We start from the raw sequence: 21200 nt of genomic DNA on the forward strand, positions 1-21200 counted from the left end.
GCTAATCTGACCATTGGGTTTGTAAGCCAGTGCCTCGGTTGAGACTAGTGATACCTCTTCCCCTCATCTAGGCCAAAGTCCTGCCTGCACTGTGCAAAGGATTTAATGTCCTGACCTGAGAACATGTCACATAGTTTGCGGCACCCTGCCGCCTCCCACCCATTGAAGGCACCCCTTTCCATACCCAGTGTGAACTGGGTATTCCTAAATGGCGATGTCAGCGGGGAGGGGAAAGTGGTCAAGTTCACCCTCCGCACCAGCTTATCCCATGAGTCCTCCACTAGGGCCCTAGCCTGCTATAGTACACGTTTGCAGGTCTATCCCCCTTGGGTCGCCACAACGCCTCATCCAGCGGCGAGTCCGCCACCGATTTGTACATTCGACACCAGACCTTCCTGCGATCGCCCCATAACTAATCCCGGATCATTCTGATTTGAGCCGCAAGGAAATGGAGGCAGAAGTTTGGCGCTCACAGCCCTCCCTTGCTTCTGGGAAGACATTAGCATCTGCATAGCTACCCTGGTTCTCTCGCATTCCAAATAAATGACATCACATGTTTTTGAATGGTCCTACCCCCACTGGCAGGGCCGTGAAATAGTGCAGGAATTTCGGCAAAATCACCAAGGGCATTTATCCTCCCCATCCAGGATATTGATGAGGGCACCCATTCCGCCCGCAGCCGGTGTAGCTTTTCCGCTAAAGGCGGGTAGTTTGCACGGTAAAGAGCACCCAGAGAACCAGTAATCTGGACCTCCAAATATCTAATGCCGGTTTCTGCCATTTATAGGATACCATACCCCGCAATTCCTGAACCTTTTCTGAGGGGGGCGGTCACGTTTAATAACTCTGACTTGTGGGCATTTATTTTTAACCCTGCCACCTCCCCAAAGAGAAGTTCCTGTGAGATTCCTGGAAATTAGGTTTCTGGTTCTGTGATCAAGAGGATCATGCGATCAGCAAATGCTGCGACTCAATGCTCCTCACCCCCAAAGGGAATCCCCTTAATATCCGGGGAGGCCCTAATGCTGGCCAAGAACGGCTCCAAGTGGATGGCGTATAAGAGCGGGGAGAGCAGACAACCCTGCTTACTGCCTTACTGCCTTGTCAGACTGTGATTGTCTGGGGAAAGTTGGATGTTGATTTCCAGGCGCAAGGAGGGAGTTTGGTAGTTGGCTCTTACCATTGAAAGGAATTTAGAACCAAACCCCATGACCTCCATGGTATGGAAGAGGAATGGCCATTTGACCCGTTTGAATGCCTTCTCCGCATCCAACGCTAGTATAAGTGCAGGGGTTCTAGATTTATTTACTTATTCAGATGACCGACTCGACTGACTCGCCAAATGTTATCTGCCTGCCTATGCCTTATAAATCCCCACTGGTCAGGATCAATCAGTTTGGAGAGGAGCTTATCCAGGCATGGCGCCAAAACCTTGGTGTAGATCTTTGTGTCTAGATTAATAAGGGCAATTGGCCGGTACGAACCACATAGTGACATCCTTACCGTGCTTTGGGAGCAACACAACCTTGGATTCTTCCATTGTCTGGGGGATACACCCTGCCCCCAACACCCTAGAAAAGTTGAAGAGCTGAACTAAGCGCAGTATCAGTGCCTCTCTAAAGGTTTTGTAGAAGCACACTGGAAAGACGTCCGGGCTTTCTTCTTTGGGAGTAATGTATCTCTCAAGTTCTTCCCATTATTGGGGAGAGGGCACCGGGAGAGGTCTTTCCTTTGGGCTCCCTCCTCAGGGGAATCTAATGTGTGCAAGGATGAATAATATTCTGTGAAGACTGAAATTATGTCAGGTAGAGCAGTGCTTTCTTGCCCCCCCCACCTTTTTTTGAGGATTGTCCTTGACACTTTTTATCCTAATCAACCTCACTGACAGGCAATCTGCCTTATTGGCTATGAGCTAATACCTCTGTTGGAGGTAGAGCAATGAACGCTCTGCAGCTCTAGTCTGCAAAACATCTAATTGGTCTCTAATAAGCTGATATTCCTTTTGCAGCGTACTCCCTGTGTTATTGGCCATTTGAGCCATCATTTGTTTAAATTGAGCTTCCAATTCCTCCTGTAAGAGACCTAGTTGTTTGTCCCCTTGGCACTTCATCACGATGAGCTCCACCCTCAATGTAGCCTTAAACGCGTCCCACACCACCTGGTCGCGTACACCTTCTGTTGCGTTAAGTGCAAAGTAATCCAAGATTTTATTCTTTATGTCCTCACATTGGACTACATCCTTAAGGATGTGGCTAGGGAACTTCCACTGCCATAGGCCTGGTTCGTTCTGCCCCATATTTAAGGTAATCGTTCTGGGTGAATTTTCTGACAGGGCGATCACTCCTAGCTCTATCCCTGCGACCCCACCCAATAGTGACCTCGAAATACAGCAGTAATCTATCCTTGAGAAGAATCTATGAACATGGGAATAAAATGTGTGCCCCCTCTCATTTCCTTCCAGCCATCTACCAACGCCAATTGGGCCATGTGGTCATTCAAGCAGGTACATTGTGCCACCTGGTTGTGGAAAACCTTTGCGCTCCTGTCTTTTCTTGGGTCCCAGGCCAGATTAAAGTCATCTGCCAATATTCTCTGCCCTTTAGCAAAAGTCTCCAATTTGGTCAATGTCGCCCGCAAGATCCCATCTTGCCCATATTGGTGGCGTAGATTGCTGCCACTATATAGGCCCCCTCTCCCATTGGAAAGAGGTTGCCAGATACCTACCCTCTATGTCCCCCTCTGTAGCTATAACCAGGAAGCCTGGGATGTCCCGAATAGCGATGAACATCCCGCCCCCCCCTTGGCTTCACAGGGGTGTTGGATTGGAACAGGTGGCAGTACCCCTTGGTTTTCAGCTTATGCCTATCTCGCCTCTGAACGTGCTTCTTTTGGAGTGCTAAAATTCCTATGACTTCCCCTGGCCGGTCCACCTTCCTTCTCTTAACCGGGGAATTAAGCTCCCTGACGTTTAGGACGGTCACCCGAAGCACTTCCCATGTTCGTCTTACCGTGCGGCTCACACTAATGAGTGGCTGTCTCTGGGATCCCCCCAAATTCCCCTCTCCATTCACCCTCCCACCCCCTCTGAGTGCGCTCAACCAGCCTCTAGCTTCCCCAGACCCATCATCTCTGTAATTGAGCCCTTATAACAACCCAGAGTAAACCTGTGCGGGTACCCCTAGACCCATGTAGATAAACCAAGACATCCTGTACCACCCACACCCTCCCTCCCCCATTACCTTTCCCCTAACTACCTCCCTGAGGTGGACTGCAACATTCCTTCCTGTAACCTCCCCCCCTTTTTCGTCAGCATGGCGCTCCAGTGTCAATGGGCAGGTGGTCACCTTCCACTCTTGCCCCCTCATTGAGAGGTTAAACCGGGCCCCTTGGGCCCAGTTTATTTTAGCCCCTTGTTGAAAAACTTCTTCCACTCTCACATTTACCCCTTGAGCAGTTCTCTTGCCGGTCTTTGTTCTTGCCTTGGTGACCCTTCATCCTCAATCTTCAGTACCCTCGTACCCTCCTCGGAGGTGGTGACCCAATGCTGTTTCCCTTCCCATTCGAACAGTAGTACAAAGGGAAAGGTCAATTTATAACGTATATCTGCTCGCATTAGATATCGTGCCGCCGGCCCCATCATCCTACGCTTAACCAGGGTGGTCTGGGCTAAGTCCTGGAATAGCTGAAGTTCTGAGCCATTGTAGCTGATTGATCTGATCCTCCTGGCAGCCGCCAGCACCTTCTCCTTCTGCGCGTACTCGTGTAAGGCTACCACTACATCTCTGGGTCTTGCCCCTGGCTCTCCCCTCTTTGTCCCTACTCTGTGTATGTGGTCCAGCTCTATCCTCGACCAGTCTTCCACCTCTAGCAGGTCCGCGAACACTTGCTGTGCCATCGTATGTAGATCCTTGTCCGCCACTGCCTCAGCAAGGCCCTTTATTCTTATGTTCGATCTTCCCGAGCGGTTTTCAAGGTCTTCGCTATGGGTCTCGATGTTCTGCGTGGCCCTTGCTAATTGCTCTACCAGCTCATCCATCTTCCTTGTGTCCTCTGCGACCTCTTGCAGCGGAGAGCGCCATACATCGGTCCGCTCCTCTAGTTCCGTTATGTCCCCTTCACCTCTTGCAACAATTGGGACAGTTACGATCGCTCAACTGCGATTGAATGTTGTTGCTATCTTGTCCCCAAAAGAACCTCCTGGGTGACCACTTCATCTTTAACAGTGTCCCCAAATCCTTGCCTGCCCTGGGCCCCTGCTCCCCCCCAGCCGGTACCTTGCTGTCTCTGCACCAGAGTCTCTGCTGTAGATTGCCCTTGTGTAGTTTCTTCACCGAATTGGGGACAGCTTACATGTCCTTCCCCTTGTTTTTGGGGCATAATGCAGAGAGAGGTCTGATTGGGGGGGGGCTCTTCCCCCTCCTCTACTCCCTAATATTGCGTTGCACCCTTCGGACCTCTTATGGCAATTCTTTTCAGAGTTGTTGGTATATCCTCCCGCTGCTGCTTTGTGGGTCTGCCCTTGACTGTGCAGGGGTGGGGGGGGCGGGGATGTTGGAGCTCCCCTCTAACTTGCACAGGTGAGCCACTGTTTGCCCTCCTCCTCTGGTTTCAAATGACCCTCCTCCTGGCCTTGGGGCCAGGATCACTCTGCCCTGAGCCCGACCAAATGGCCTCTCCCTTATTGTTCCTTGCCTACCGCGGATGTAGATGGACTCTTTAGCCCTCTATTTGGCCACCTGTAACTGTCTCCTATGCTTGGTGCTCCTCTTGCTCCCTTGTCTCCATTGCTGTACTTCTATATGGTGTTCAGTTATCTGAGGCACTATATGCAACTCCAAAATCCCAGATTTACATCAAATGGGCCTCCAGCCACCCCAGCTAAATCTCTGATCATTTTGAAGAGTTCTTTCTGTGGATTGTTTGCCGATTCTATTCTAGTGGCGTAGTGGAGTTTTTTTACTTTGAGGACTGTTGCTTTGTACAGTTTGTTTTCTTTGGTATTTTATTTTGTCTTGTTTGGTGTATTGTTCTCCATTTAGTTTCCATTTTTCAGTTGTTTCTTTCAGGTCTTCTGTGAACCATTTTGCTGCCAGTTGTTTTGGTGTTGCTTTGAATTTTTCAGCTGGTGCTAATTGGTCAAGGGCCTTAGTGATCCAATTGTTGAGTGTGCCTTCTGTTGTATCTATGTTTGTTTCGATGGGATCTCTTTTGCTTGCGACGGTTGGGTCTAGAAGGTTTGTTAGGGCCTCTAGGTCCAAGTTATTACAGTTTCTTTCCTTGCTGGTGTGGAATATTTCCTTCCCAGCCATTAGACAGGTTTGAGGTGTGATGTGGAGTAACCACTTCTTGATACCATTCTACAACATTAGTGTAGGTGGCACGGATGCTCATAGTTCTTCCCCGCAGAAAATTGCATCCAGGTGTGTCCGGCATTGTGGGTGTTTCATAATGTGAGGCACCCCCGATCTCTCTGGTTCGTTCTATCCCTCAGCACCTTCTTCTTGATGGCTGCTATCGGAGGAAAACTCTTCTTTTTTTTCCCAGTGAGGTCATCCTCAAACTGTTGGACCATTGGCTCTTCTGCTTCTGTACCAAGTGTGAGGTCCATATATTTATGGAATCTGACTGTTAACCATCTTCTGCTCCAATAATTTGCCCCTGAGACCACTCTCTACCTCAGAGGATGGCAAGGTTAAGGATGAAGGTGAAGATAAGGAGGGATACCTTTTGGCCCTCTGCCCATTTAATTTCACTGCCTCTACTCCTTTAAGGCCAGCTGAATCTGCTTCAACATCCTTTACTCTGAACCAGAGAGGCCTCTGCTACCCTTTGTTAGGAAGAGGTGCATCTGGGCCTCTCTCAGTAGAGTCCGATGACACCACACCTCTTGGTTCTCTGTTTGCACATAACTGAAGGCTTGAACTTCCCAGAACAGGACTAGCCCACACTGCAGAAATCGCCCACAATAATCAGGAGACTGACGCTGACAAATGAGGTTCTCCAACCCTTAAACCTCATCAAATCCCACCACCCACAAACTCCACTGGGCTCGGGAGCACGAGCTCTTGATTATTGTACCCCTAAAGCCCAGCCGTCAAGTATGAAGGGCAAGCCCAGCAGGTCCCTCGCAGGCTGTCCTAAGGACAAAAACAGGATGTGGATATGGGTGGCTTGGCCCTTACCAGTCCAGAGTGGTGAAAAGGGTTATTGGAGTACGTCTGGGAGGTAATGCAGTCATTGAATGTATGTAAAAACATGCCCCCTCTGTGACATTAAGATTGGGGATATTCAGTAAGTTACTGTTTTCTGAAACCACTTTTTTTCCAAGTATCTTGTGGAGCACGTTCGCTCAGAGGTCTGCAACTTTTGGCTCTCCATATGTTTTGGATGAAAACTCCCTTCCTCCCTAGCCAGCATAGCCAATAGCAAGGTATCATGGAAATTGTGGTCCAACACATCTGGAGAGACACAGGTTGCAGACATCTCGTTTAGGTTGCTGTCGTTAGCAGGCCACCGTTTGTGTCATCGTAAAACATGGGTGTATCGAGTGTTATCGCTATCTTCCTATTTGCCATTAAACACTTTGAAGGTGGTGGTATATAATGCCTGAGAAGTGTTATATAAAAATGTTGTGTTTTCAGTGAGTTTCTATAAATCTCTGTCTCCTGAGGGAAGCTGCTTCAGAAACAACAATTTTTGTACACAACGACAGTGCTGACATTCTTTCTGCGTTTCAGAATTCTACCAGTTGAGACTTGAGCCCAGCGTGATGCTAACTGTCACATAGTGGAGATTTCTTGTGATATACAGGGGGAGGAATCATATCGGGTTCCTATTCAAAAATGCGTAAAAGAGTCATGTTCTGCTTCGTAGAGTGTGAGTGCCATTTGTAGTGCGTGGAAAAATAACCCAAAAGCCGTTAAATGTGTATTATTCTTCTCAAGCGCGCCGTGACATCATTGATTGTGACTTTTTCCATATACAGTGTTATTTGATGTTTCTAAAGTGCTAAATTGCCACGCGTGCGCCCCGTTGTGCCTAATGTAGAGCTATAGTACATTGCTGCACCTGGAGTTACTGGGCTTTCAGTAAATGTAGTATGATGTAGAACAGTATACATTCCATTCATAATGACAGAAAATGAGAACATTAAGTGACCATCCTAAAGCCGTCCATACGGATAGTGTGCAATACGTTTGCATTAGTGCACGCTTGTGTGTCCAACTCTTATGAGAATTCAGAAAACGTGCTCGTATTGCTCGCCTCCATGTTTCTAATTATTTCCCTTGAGAGGGACACACACACACACACACACACATACCCCCCCCCCCCCATACTCAACAGCTGCAATATGTCAACTCCACTGCTGCATCCAGGGGAAGTGGAGTGGAGTCATTCCCACGTACTGAATCTAACACCCCCATTGCAATCTATTCACTAAAAAGGGAAATCCGTTTTGTGTGAAGAAAAAATCTCTGTACTGCGAATGGGGATGATACTGTGATGGTCAACAGCCAACTTCGTTTCCTATCCATAGTGGACGCCTTTCTTTTCAGCCGTAGACCTTCTGGGTAACGCCTAGAGGCTTTGAAAGGCTTCTTTTAGCAACGTACGTTTGTCATGGTAGTCTTCTGCTCTATGGAATCCGCATGTTTTCTTTTCAGGTGACCCTTTTACTAGGCTGGCAGAAGGTCTTGGTTATGGGCAAATTTGTCTACTGATAATATTCCGTGCACGAGATAAGATGAACACAGTTCCCCTCAGGAGATGGGACGGTGAGACTATCTGTGCTTTTCTAGTGAACACAGCCGTCCTTGATAAAGGTGCAGACAGTTGCTTATTGACGCTAAGCATGTATGGCTTTTATTTATTGTATTTGTTGACAGAGTCCCAACCCATGAGTATCACAGCGCTGGTACATTGGTGAACATGAAAAAACATAAATAAGGTACATAAGCATGATAGTAGATGCTACGGAGAGACAAGTAATGGGGCAACCCCAATTTCAGGTTAGTCATATTTATTAAACCGCCAGGTTTTTAGCAGTTTTCTGAAGATTAGGTAAGATGGCTGCTCTTGGAGGTGAAGAGCTCGGGCGTTCCACAGGGTGCGGGCAATGACTGTGAAGCAAGTGCTCCCAGCTCTTTTTCTTGAGAATCTGGGGATGGCTCGTGATGTTAATGTTAAAGGATATTTGTACCGTGCACTATCACCACCAAAGTGGTCCCCTGGCGGAGTGGATGAGGACCGTAGGCAAGTGAGTTTGGTTCTTTTGGAGATGCGTTGGGTGAGGAAGGAGGGTGCCGTATAGTGGATGCATCTGTGTGTTATGGAGAGAATCTTGAAATCAATATGCGCTTTGATTGGCAGCCAGTGAGAGTCACGTCGGGCATGAGAGATGTGGTTCGAGCACTTGAGCCCCAGACAGCCTGCAGGGCATTGTTTTGGATCAGTTGAAGTTTAACCAGATTTTTTGAGGAGGTGACTGCAGGGATGGAGTTTGCTACCTATAATTAATTGCTCTGGCGAGGGTGAAGCAATTGTCAGTGGATAGGAACTTTCTGCTGAGGTTGATGAGTCTGGTGGTGTAGGCCGCAGAGTAGGCGAGGGCCTTGACGTGTTTGTGCATAGATAGTTCTGCATCTAGGGGAACATCCAGTGTTTTCACATGACTTGAAACGCTAATGGGGGTTCCGTCGATGCAGATGGATGCAAAGGCGGGGTCTAGCCGTTTAAGGTGGCATGGGGAGCCTACTTTGAGGAGTTCAGTTTTGTCATCGTTCAGGAAGAGATGGTGTTCCGCCATCCAGGCCTGCATGACGCTGTAGACTTAATTGATGTTTGTGGAGTCAGTGTCGTTTAGTGTTAGTAGAATTTAGGTGTCATCAGCGAAGTAAGTATAGAGGATCTCGAGGTGGTCAAAGAGGGGTTTAGTGTTCATGTTGTACAGGGTTGGTGAAATGCAGGAACCCTGAGGGATACCGTAGTGTACAGGTAAAGGGTCGGCAGCTTCCGATCCTGCGAAGACCCTGGAGGTTCGCTGGCAAAGAAAAGCTTTGATCCAACTGGTAGATTCATTAGAGAAGTTAAATTTGGTGGCGAGGTGTTGACAGAGAATGTCATGTCACCAAGATAGAAGGCTGAAGAAAGGTCGAGGAGGAGGAGGATGGCTAGTTGGCCAGCATCGCGGATGCTGTCGAGATGGATTTTTAGATCAAGGAGGGCAGCCTCTGTGCTGTGGCTGGGTCTGAAGCCGGATTGGCGGCTGCCCAGTAGGCAGTTAGATTCAAGGTATGCTTGGAGTTGGACGTATGTAGTGCGGTCAATGATTTTGAGTAGGTAGTGAACGGTAGTAATGGGGCGGTAGTTGGTTGGGAGGGTGGGATCGAGTGTGGGTTTTTTGATGAGGGGGGTGGCCAAGGCTTCCTTGGTAGAGGCTGGAACGGCACTTGTTTGGAAGGAGGCATTAATGAAGCTAGAGACGATAGGTGCCAGGGGCTCGGCACACATTTTGATGATGAGGGCGGGGCAAAGGTCACCCTTATAGTTAGAGGGTTTAAGGTGTTGGATTATGTGGAGGACATCTGAGGGGGCGACGGGAGAACTGGAATGGTGGAGGGGCGGGGGGGTGGCGGTTCTTGGGAGAGGGCTAGTGAGGTGACTTTGGCAGTAAGCATTGTTTTCTTAAGAATAGTTTTTTCTTAATTTTGCTGTTTTGTCGGATAGAGCTGCTTGGATGTGGGTGTACCAGGCTTTGTTTGTGGGAAAGTTGGTCATGGGGGAGAGGGTGCAGGGGCTTCAAGTTCTTTGAAGATTTTGAAGAGATTTTTAGTGTTTGAGCTGGCCTTGCTAATTCTGGAATTATAGATTGTCAATTTGGTGGAGATGATGGCAGCTTTGTATGTTTTGGCTGCAGTGTGAAAGGCTTCTTTGTTGTCAGTAGAGGGGCTTTTTCTTCAGAGGTGTTCTAGGACCCGTTTGTGTTTTTGTAGGGAGATAAGTTCGTCGGAGAACCAATTGTGGTTGCAAGGTTTCTTTTGGATAGTAGATTTGAGAGGTGTGTGTGAGAGTCAAGTGTGTGGAGTATCCGGGTGCTGTACGCAGTAAGGATGGCTTCGGTGTCATTTTGTGCAGGTGAGGAAGGATGAGATGGAAGGTTTAAGCAGCTCAGCGGTGAGTTTGCGTGTGTGTCGGGAGGTTATGGGGATGCACATGGGGTTGTTGTGGCTATTTGAGTGCTCCAGAGGTATGAAGAAGAGGACCAGGGAGTGGTCAGTCCAAGGCACAGGGTCAACGGCTGTGACTGAGATGGGTAGGTTAAGGAGTGAGACCCAGTCCAGGGTCCGGCCCTTGATAGGGATGGGAGAGCTAATGGCTTCAGTAAAGTTCATCTCTTGTAGAGTGGTGGCGAGGGCAGTGGCTTTGGTATCGGTTGGACCATGGAGACCAAGGTTGAAGTCTCCGAAGAGTAGTAGTTTGATTTTGGGTTTGATGAGTGGAGTGAGGAGGAGGGGGATTTCTGTGTCCGGGGAGGTAGCATTGCCAGGTTGACGATTGAGGAGGACGAGGTTAATGGTGGTTTGTGGATGAGGTACTAGTTTGGCGAGGAGTTCGTACTCTGAGAGGGTTTCAAGGGGGAAGATTGGATAGGAATGGAGGCTTTGGCAATGATGGCGACTGCACCGCCAGGTTGGGTTGTTCTATTGAATTTCAGCAAAGTGTACCCAGGGGGGGGATGGCTAGGGAGAGTCCCGCAGCTTCGTGAAGCCAGGTTTCAGGGATGGCGAGTATGTCAAGGTCATGTTTCAGTAGAAGATCGAAGATGTCTTGTGCGTGTGCGCAAAGGTAGCGTGCATTGATGAGGGTACAGGAAAGGGTGTGTGGTTGAAGGGGTGGGCGAAGTAGCTTAGTGTGTAGTGGTTTCTGTGGGGAGGTGGTGGGGTGTGGGGGTGAGTGCTGTGTAGGGGGTGATGACGTGGGGGTGGTGCAAGCGCCTATGCGTGCACCTCCAATGGGGCCAAAGCATGGTGCATCAGTGGCAGTGGGGATCCGTGAGCGTAGACGCTCATGTCTTGGAAGGCCTACTGAGGCTATCATTGTGTGGACGCAGGAGGGCGCGAGTGGTGTAGCTTGGCCGAGTTGGAGAAGGTGAGGGGGGAGCAGTGCAGAGAGGAGTGCTGGCTTATCAAGCCTGATTTGGAGCTGTGGGGGAAATTTAGCGGTGTTGTATGGCATGTGGGTGATGGGAGCAGCAGAGGGTGAAGAGGTGGGAGGAAGGTGGTGTGTGTGGGCATGGGGATGATGCTGTAGTTAGATATTGTAGTGGTGTGATGCCAGGATGTGGCTGATTTCAGCAGGGGAGGTGTGTGCCTGGGCGAGTGTGGTTTGTAATGGGTAAATAGGCTGCAGATGGTGTGTTCTTTACATTGGGAGGGGAGTTCATTGCTACTGGATGTAGCTTGTGCAAGAGCAGAGCCACTGCTGTGAGCAGGGATGGCTGAAAGATTAGAGGGAGGGTGGATGCTCATTGCTGGGCTTTGGGGTGCATTTTGAGCAAGGGGGATGTGTGGAAGTGCTATATATTTGTGCCTGCAGTGCAGTGCTTGGGGAGGAGGAGAGGGATTGGTGAGGCACCCGCTCCGGTTGGCAGCATACCTGCCTACATTTAAAAGTCAAAAACCTTGAGAATTATGCCCCACCCATAGCCATACAAGAGTCCGCCCAGTTACACAAGGCTCCACCCACATGTCAAAAAGGTAAAATATATTGAATCTGTGATCGCCTATGTGCACAAAACTGCATCAAATTTAACTGTGCCCTCAAAAAACACATTTACCATTTTTACAGGGCCCTTTTGCATTTGGAAGCATTACACTAATCCAGATAAAGGCATTTTTTCTAACATGTGCAGATAGGTCTTCTCAGCTGCACGCAAGGGGACCTCCAAACATCATTTTGAAATGCACACCCTCACACCGTTCGATTCGGAGAAGGCCTTCCAGCCTCTTTAAGTTGATTCTGAGAATATAACCCTGGTTTCATTGTTATAACTACAAGACTATGAGGCCCAGAATGCAGTTCTGTCATTTCACACTGGCATGCATCTTGTTATGCAGGACGTAAATAAAATGTGCAATGCCACAAAGGGTGAACACATTGTTTTCATGTCAGACCTGGCACAGACTAGTATGCATTGTTAGTCTGATGTTTACTTTAGTATAGATGCAGATGATGGGGCTTTTAAATGCTAACCTGCCCATTCCAGTGATCTGTGGCTTGATAGAGAAATGGACTATTCCCCCAAACTTGTCTGCTAATGCCTGCAATAAGACCTGCCAAGTGGGTTACTTTAAAAGAAACAAAGAGAATGAGGGAAAAAAGCCTGCAGCCTGTATAGTCCTGCTGAGACATTAACATTTTAGCAAGCCCTTGATCAGTGCTTCTCTGACAGGAAAAAATAAAAGTAACCCTTAATTGGAAAATCACAGACCATTTTAAAAAATGCCATTTTCAGGGATGCAGGTGCGGCAAGTGCCTCCATAGCCGCTTCAATGTTGACTGCTCCAGCCCTTCCGAGTCTCAGAGCAGCTGCAACTCTGGGCCTGATGCGAAAAACCGGAGACTCCAAGCTCTTCCCCAGAGACCCGGAGAAGAGCGTGAAAACCTAGAGTCTCTGGGCTAAACCCGGAGGTTAGGCAGGTATGGTTGGCAGCCATGTGGATGCGTGGGCAGGTTGTGGTGGCCATCAGTGGATACATCTTTGTTGTACAATCATGCGCGGTTTTTGTATTTGTTGTGCGTGGAGCTGGTGAGGTCGTCATGAGTCCCAGTGCACATCTGCGTTTGCTGAGAACTCTGGGGCTTGTAGTAGAGGAAGCACGGCACCGGCAGGGACTATGCACATGCGGTTTGCCAGAGGCAGCGAGAGCAGTGATGCCATGTCTGCTTATAATAAGCGACTTTGGCCTTGTTTTGGACCCAAGTTGCTTATTTTATTTTTCAGGTCGCTGGTCGCAGATTTTGTCTGCTTATAGTGTTAATTGGCCAGTTATTGTTGCTCTTGTTTCTTCATAAGCACAACAATAAAAAACAATTCAGGTCCACCTGCAGCTAAGGCCAGCCCCTCCAATCAGAGTGGAGCCACGAAACTGCTAATGATGGGCCATTAGTCACTTAATGGTTTCCTGCCTGCATTCTGATGGGAGGAGCGGTGCCGTGGGATTTGGGTAGTTGGTGTGCATTGTAGGCAGCTTTGCCTCTCTGCAGGTGTACGTGTGTCTTCTTTGCCATAACTTAACACTCTCTGACTCCCTTTCATAGCGGGGAGATCCCCATTGGTCACCCCCACCTCCTGTGGCCAGTATAACACACACACACACGCATGATGAAATAACTACAGACAACTTTTGTAAGATTTTTTGGAATTTTGGAATATACAAGGTCACAGTTTATTTTGAGCAAAAAAACTTGGAACGGTCCCGGCCACATATTACATTACAGTCAGGTAAAGGTGAACCATGTCACCCTCTTTGCCACAGGCACAAGCTTACCACGCTTCTGGTTACTACCAGACAAACACTGGTTACTACCAGTAGGACACTTAGGGGCACTGACAAGGAGGTTGTTGGCATAGAGCCCTAAAAGGGGAGTCAGTGCCCGTGGATGGATTTGGCTCGAGCCGGGCAAATCCTGAGCCACTGCCACCGAAGCTGCAGCGTGAAAATCCCTCATTGGCTAGGACGGGCCCGATACTCCACCACGCTTTGGTGGTGGCTTACGCTGCCACCAATGCCCCCATACACTAGGACAATACTGACCATAACAATTATCTGCAGCCAGCCCTCTCAGTGCAACTTGTATTGCTGTTAAGAACACATTGTTGCCTTTGTCTGATAGGTGTCTGATAGGTGAACACTGTCTGCATGGAAATGGGAAAGTAGGGAGTTCAAGCAGCAATGCCCCACGGAACCCAGGCCTTCAGCCCTTGTGAATTTCTCCACGCTTCTATTAAGGCGCTTCCTGGACTTTTCCATGTCTGCCAAGGAAATGGCATCCCTCCAGACTTGTCTTTGCACAACCTCTGACCAAAAAATGTCGGTGCCCGGTAACTCCTGGGCTGCTATGCGCAAGGCCACCTGTATCTGGGCCAGCAAACGCCCCTGAACCAACTTGGTCAGATCGTTGCCGCCAAAATGAATTAACATCATCCTTGGTGCCCACCTCCACTGGAGTTGCCAATGAATGGCAGGCAGCAAAGAGTGCCACTTCATTCCAGGTGTGCCCAACCATACCAACTTGGTCCTCTTAAAACCTAGGTTGGGGCCAACCGTCCATTGAAAGGCCCTCTTTTCCACCCGCGTTATGAATGAGTGGCCGATGACCTATACTGCGTCATCTGTGGGGAAAAATTGAGTGTCATAAGTTGGTAATACTATCCCTCAGAGCCCCCTTTGACCAACATCCTTACACATGGCCCTGCGGGTGTGGGGCGTTGACTAACAGTTTTCAGGGGATGGACCAGGCTGAGGGCGTACATAGAGCCGATAACAGCCAGATTCCCATCTACCCAAACCCATAATAGCCCGGGGAGGCCCTGGGGGACGCCTCTTCGGCCTCCACTGGGGAGGAAGAGTAGAGGCTGGCCACCCCCGGAAGGAGGTGGCCAGAGGGGACTGCGGGGGCCTGTCCACCTCTTACAGGTGCCACTATTCCAGTATAAGTAGCTCTTAAAAATGCCCCAATGTCCGCACACCACTGACAGCAGCCAGCATGGCACCAGCATGTTGCAACTTGCATTTTGCCTGTCGGCCTCGAGTGATCTAGCTTCTCTTTGTTTAGCCCTTCACGCTGACTGTCAGGAAACGACTGAAACTGTTTGTTGGGCAGCTGCCGTGCAAATAGACCCATCTCTCAGCACTCCTTTCGACCCATGGTGAGTCCATGCAAGCTCAGGACCCTTCCATTATCCCTCCAATCTCCGAGGATTGGAGGAATTACGGCAGGGTCCTGGCCTTGCAGGGACACGCTGTGGGCCCAAAGCACTGCTGATAGATATGGGGGGGGGGGGGAGATGGGCTTGCAGGGAGGCACCGTGAGCCCAAAGGAGTGCTATGAGATGGGTCTTTATGCACGGCAGCTGCAGTGTCGGTGGTTGGGGGACATTAACGTATTGGCTCAAAATCTGCTCCCAGACTCGGTGATGTGGACGGGGTCAGACTGGGCCATAAAATTGTCTCGGGACAATAAAATAATGTATAAAATGGGATGCAAATTGTGCATTTTAAAGAATATTTACTCCTCAACACTGGTCAAAACTATTATCCGTATAGCGAAGTAACTCACAAAAGTGGCCCACTTTGACCAAAAAACCTGTCTCACACCAACATTTTGTGTTTTTGTTTTGGCCATGAGCGTATTGCCCTGGTTTATTAATCTTCTGCCTTTAATTGCAGGGAGGGTGATGCGGCATGGCTGCTGCCTGCAAGGCAAAGCTGCCCTTAAGGTGGCTCTCAGCCCCAACAGCCCGGGAAGGCAAGTGGCTCTGAAAGACTGAGCTGGGAGGGACTCGGGCTGACGTTGAGGCCCAGATACTGAAACTATGCGCCCGATAATGAGATAATTTGGGATCACAGACATGGATGGCATGTCCTCTTGTTCTGTCACCAGATCTCCAGTCCCCACAATGCCTGGTAAGGGGTACGGCCAGCCCTCCTATGCCCAGTAGAATATATTGCAGCCCCTATGGCCCGTGCCATTGTTTTCCGTGGCCATACATGCCCACTTGCAGTTGTCTCTTTAAGAAGCGTGGTAAGCCACTGCATGTGAAATAACAGATCAGACTAGTCGGTTTGTGGCAAGGAGTAGCAGCCCATGTGCCTTGTGCTGCTCCAGTGGATATCTTAAGTTCCTTGTTGGTTGTATATACTGCATCCTCTGTCATATTCATGGTATCTTGGTGTGCCCAGTCCTCATTGCCTGCAGCCTAAGTCGGACTGGGGCGTAAAATTGCCCCGGTCACCAATGAAAAAGTGGTCCACCGTTCCAAATGGCATTTCATTCCTTTTGTGATGGACTGTGTGAGTACTACCAGAGGGGGGGACAGGGGGGCTGATAAAATGTGATGCAAATTCTGTATTTTAAAGAATAATTCAGTAAGAATGATCGATACTACTATCCGCATGCTGAAGAAACTGATCAAACTAACCACTACATATTTTTAGAGATTCATTAAGTGATTTAGATGACAACATTAATTTCACACACGTCTGAATGCCCTATTACAGCGTTTTCTTTTCTTAGCCTTGATGTATTTATATTTATAATTTAGTGTGGTGATTGCAAATTTTGTGACTTTTTCACGTCATTTTAGGTGTGTGCTTGTTTCGTTCAGCGTATTGATATGGGAGTCGGCTTGTTTTGGGCTTGTTTTGAAGGGACATTCGGCTTGTTTTTTCTTGCAACCTGGCAACGCTGAGCGAGAGTGCTGTGGCTGCCGCAGTTGTGGGGTGAGCGACGTAGGGACCATATGTGGGATTGGTCGTGTTGGGTGGTGGGGACAGAGGCGCGCATCCGTGCTGCTGGAGCAGTGCCTTCCGATCTGGCAGCTGTGAATAGGCACAGCAGCCTGGTCGGAAGGCTACGCATGTGTGGGTGTTTGTTTGTAGGCTTTACAATCAATGCGTCTGAATCATTTGCGAGCTGCAGGAATGGCGAGGGAGAAGGTAGAGGAGCACCAGCGCCGGTTGGTAAACCAGCGCGGTGGACCATGAGGAGGCATTACCTGTATAGAATGGCAGGAGGTGATCAGTTCTGCTAATTCCAATGTGTTCAAGGGGGACAACAGGAATTGTGTTATGGCGACTTCTATCTAACAACTATACGTTCACGGTTGCAGGTTGATGAGAACAACATCAAATTGTTCTCGGGAGTTTCTGCAGGTTTGCATACATTTTTCTGCACAGAGGCGGAGTTATTTATCAAGTTATCAATCACAGTGTATGTTTTAACTAAAGTAAGACCTGCAAATATACTTTCTACATATGCTGTGAAATATGTTTACAAAGTGAAAGGGAACATTGTGAAATTGGTGCAATAGTTAATTGGAACTAATAATAATACATTATAACTAGAAACAATTAATTCAGGTTAGGGCCTGTAAAACCGTGGGGAGCGAATGATTAGTTGAGCGGCCACCAAAGAGAGGCATTTGGCAGCTCCGCTCTTCATGTCTTGAAACGGAAAAAGTATAGGGCTGCTCCAACTGTAATAGAATAAAGAAACGGTGCTTGAAGGCGATAACCTGGAGACTCCCATCACGCTAATCGGCATGTGGCCTGAGCAATATGATCCGTCTCATGCACCCCAGAATTTTGATGACACACACCAGGAAAAAAACATACTCCACCAGGCTGGCACACATGGAGAGCGATCGGTGCCATGCAGCATTTACTGCTGCGTTAAAGTATCTCCTGCCTGGGGGAGTGATTGCAAAGAGTGGCCCCAGACACCGTGCCCCCAGTGCCTCGTTGCTGCCTGCCCCACTATGTGGACTGCAGGCAGTGTGGCCCGCGCACCCCTGGGTGCGGCTTTGGCCTGCAAATGAACTGTGCTAGTAACCATCCTGGACCGATAAAGGTGTGAGGTCAAACAGGTTTCCTTCAGCCCCGCAAATGCTCAAAGAAGACTCGTTACATATGTATTTTTGATGCTGCGAGCCCGCATGTTATTGATGGTCCTAGTAAAGCTATGTATGTGAAGCTGTGATCCTGCTTGTTGTCAACATGCTTAATATGGTTCCAGTAACTGGTAACAGTGTTGTCCATTGGTTGGCGTTCCATGCTCCCCCGCCAAATAAAGTTTTCTTTATAATGTGATACAACTGCCAACATGCCACCAGCAGTTCACCAATTCCGACCATTGCCCGCAAAATAGATAGACTGGTCGGTATACATTTTAATGTTTGTAACTGACTGAGTTCCAATGTATGTGGGTATTGTTTTACCCCACGGTTCCCAAGTGGACCAAGTATTGCCGTTTGTGACTTTTGATTTATTTGATGTCCATTGAAGTCTTTGATTTTTTTTGTCATGAAAAAGGAGGAGTGTGGTGTTGCCCCGTTAAGAATGTGTCATGAATTACTGTCAATAAAAGGAGCCTCAACCGGCGCGTGCGCCAGAATGGTGGCAGACTCAACGAATGGTACTTCTTGCTCGTGTCTCCTTTAATGGGCATGCAGGCGGATGCCATGTGATCACGGCCCTGCTACCATGGCCTGCAGGCTGACGTCCTGTGACCACAGTACTGCGGCCACCACTGATTTGGGTGCTCCCAGATCCGTATGTGTTACCTGAGCACCCCCAGGGCACTGTCAGTTGTGTGATCACAGCTACATCCAGAAGCCCGGGTGCCCCCCCGGCAAAGTAAGACCGTGTGGTCCTGGCAACCAGGGTGGTTTTTAGGGAGAATTCTCTGTTGATGCTAATTTCCCAAACCTAGTGAGTCCCCCAGCAGCTTTGCTGGATTTTTGGGGTTTATTTTTTTCTCCTGCTAAGAGCGAGTCTCTTTTTCTCCCACTCTTAGACATGATTTGAGATATCCTTTGACTTTGTAATGGGTTATGGGGTCTTTTACTCCATAGGGTTTCATGTATTTTTGGTAAGTGTGTTACACAGCACCCTCAGTGCAGTAACACAGGGGTGTCATAGTGACCCCCAAACATAGACTCCATACCCTGGGACTGACTTCTGTCCCCCAGGGCATGTAAAGTCACCATTGACTTTACTAGTCTTAAATTGGGAACAGAACCAGTACAAATCATCATATTGCGGAAGTACGGGTAGGGGTAATTAGATTGTCCCTGGGTCTGTTTTTCGAGGGGGCACTGTGCAGTCCCCCCTCGTCGAGTTTCTGGCTGGTGGCAGTGGTTACAACGCGAAATATTCTACCAGAATATTTCCTATGGGATTTTCCCATTCATTTTAAACGCACCACTTTTTGGTGCAACGTTAAAGATACCGCCGGGTTATTTATTTAATATTTATTCCCCGATTGGGTCTTTTTGCCAGGACTCTGTTTTAAAATGGCGTTTGTGTTCGCCTCTGTAACTCCAACCCAAGTCGAGCCCTTTGTTCCACTTTTTGGCGGGCTTCTCCACAGAAGCCTCCAAAAGTGGTGCCACTCTGTCTGGGTCTACAGGATGTGTGGGAGGGGCGGTTTAGGCACCCTGGACTGAGTTGCCTCGGCAACTCAAGTCGCACTCTTGTGTGATTGGCCCAGTGGTGAGCCGCCCGGCTCACCACTTAGCATGTTTGAGTGACAGCTAGTACTGATGAATGGGGGTTTTCTGCATAAAAGCAGGTCTTTGGGGACTGGAACTAAGAATCCGAAGAGGGAGAAGCTGAGCCGACCTGCAACGACGACACAACCGGTGGAGCCCTGCTGAACCGTCTCACCACTTCCCAACGACAGAGAAGATCTTCATCCCGAATAGAGTCTTCTTCCTCTGAGCTGGTGGGGATAACCAGTTTGCCCTCTTTTTCGCCTTCCTGGATCGTCTCGTGGTCGAATTGCCCGTGCCAAGCACCCCGGCGGCCGGATAGCCACGCTTCACCACTACCGCGAACAAAAGGGTAGTACCTTTTAACCGGGAAACTCCGCGGCTGGTTTCTTCCCTGGCAGTGCAACGTCCTCCAGCGTTCCTACACGTGGAGATCTCCTCTTCCCCTGGACGAAGCACCGCCTTGCACCCGCTGCCAGGAACAACTGCCCCCGCTGGAGCTTTCTCACCATTTCAGGTACCGAGTCCCGCCTGGTCTCCCTTGCAACAGACTGTTCAAGGTGTCCCGTAAATCCTTGACTTTCTATCCTGGGGTGACTTGGGACCTACTAACTAACTTTTGCTAACTTGAGCCAACCTTTTTTGAAATCTTTGCAACGACTCTTTCAAAGTACTATTCAACTGTGTGATCTTGGACGCATTCCGCCTTGCTCTCTTCAAGAGTGGGCCTGGCCTATGACTTTCTTGCTCCTCAGTAGATTCTGCCTTTTCTGACTTGCTCTGGTTCTCCTAAAGTGTTATTGTGTATGTTCCTTATTCTGCCTTTTTCTCTCCCTTTTTAATTAACTTATTGGAGTGCCATTTTAGGGTAAGCGCTCACCTCTGTCTTAAAATAAGTGGTGTTTTAACTAAGACTTGTTCAAGAAGTGATCAGGGATGTATATACATTAATAGTGACTGTGGTTGAACTTGCTTGCCGTGTTAGTGTATTTTACAAAGTGTGTTTTTAAATAAATAATTATATACTTTTATACCCAAGCTCTGGTCAGTGTTTGCTTGTGCTACTGTATTTTGGTACCTATCTTGTATACTCTATATACTGTCTAACTCTTCTTGAGAGAAGTCTGGCTGCTCAGCCACAGCTACCAGGAAAATATGGATGGCACAGACTGCTACCAATTGGGTTTACTGCCAACACCTGTAGTCTTAAGTCTTTTGCAGTGGTCCCTAAGGGAACTGCACAGGTTTCTGCCTAACAGTGGTCCCTGCAACTGTCCCCGCCGTGTGACCACGGCACTGTCTGTACATGCTTGGTGCCCCAGCATTGATCCCGCTGGCCTGTTTGCGAGGTCTAGCGCCCCTCAACAAGAGCGGGCCCTTAGTGGATTCCCAGCTTGATGCTCCGGACAAGCATCCTAAGAGCACCCAGATATTGATGCTTGATCAAGGATAACATAAACACGAGTTCATTAACTCCTGAATGCTAAATAGATACACTGCATCTGCTAGATTGTGTTTTATTCCTTATTTGTCACCCTCAAGACAAAACAACTATGCTTTTTTGTCTGTCCCAGCGTGGATGTGCTCCCCGTCACCTCACAGCCCCCTGTAACTCGCTAGAGAAAAATTCCCGTCCCTACCAGGACCACAGCCCAGACCCATCAAATGCTGCAAAGCAGGTGTATCTGTGGCCTGCCGAATGCAACTTCTCACACTTTGTTTTGCAGAGTATTTCAAGTGGAAGCTATTAGTAGCCATTGTTTTGTAGAGGTTGTTCTTGAGGATTTGATTGAAAGAACTGGAAACGGCGCATTTTTTTAAAGAAACATTAAAAACTCACACAAAGAACCAGCTACCCTAAATAAAGGCCTTCGCCCATAACTAAATCAAGGCATTCGTCCATGACAAAATATGGCAAACAGTT

At 48.6% G+C, this 21200-nt stretch overlaps 1 protein-coding gene across 3 annotated transcripts in view; it reads left to right on the forward strand.

Annotated features, from left to right (window-relative positions):
* WDR47 (WD repeat domain 47) overlaps window positions 1–21200 on the forward strand; it is a 1275124-nt gene that overhangs the window by 98819 nt on the left and 1155105 nt on the right. Inside the window, exon 1 of one of the 3 annotated variants that reach the window (XM_069641847.1) lies at window positions 16439–16505. The exons of the other annotated variants lie outside the window; for them this stretch is intronic. The gene's annotated coding sequence lies outside the window, so the exon portion shown is untranslated. Of the gene's footprint in view, window positions 1–16438; window positions 16506–21200 lie in introns of those variants that run through there. 3 annotated transcript variants of the gene reach the window in all.

Source organism: Ambystoma mexicanum, chromosome 1q (assembly GCF_040938575.1).
Source record: "Ambystoma mexicanum isolate Mex_15411 chromosome 1q, UKY_AmexF1_1, whole genome shotgun sequence".
NCBI lineage: Eukaryota > Metazoa > Chordata > Amphibia > Caudata > Ambystomatidae > Ambystoma > Ambystoma mexicanum.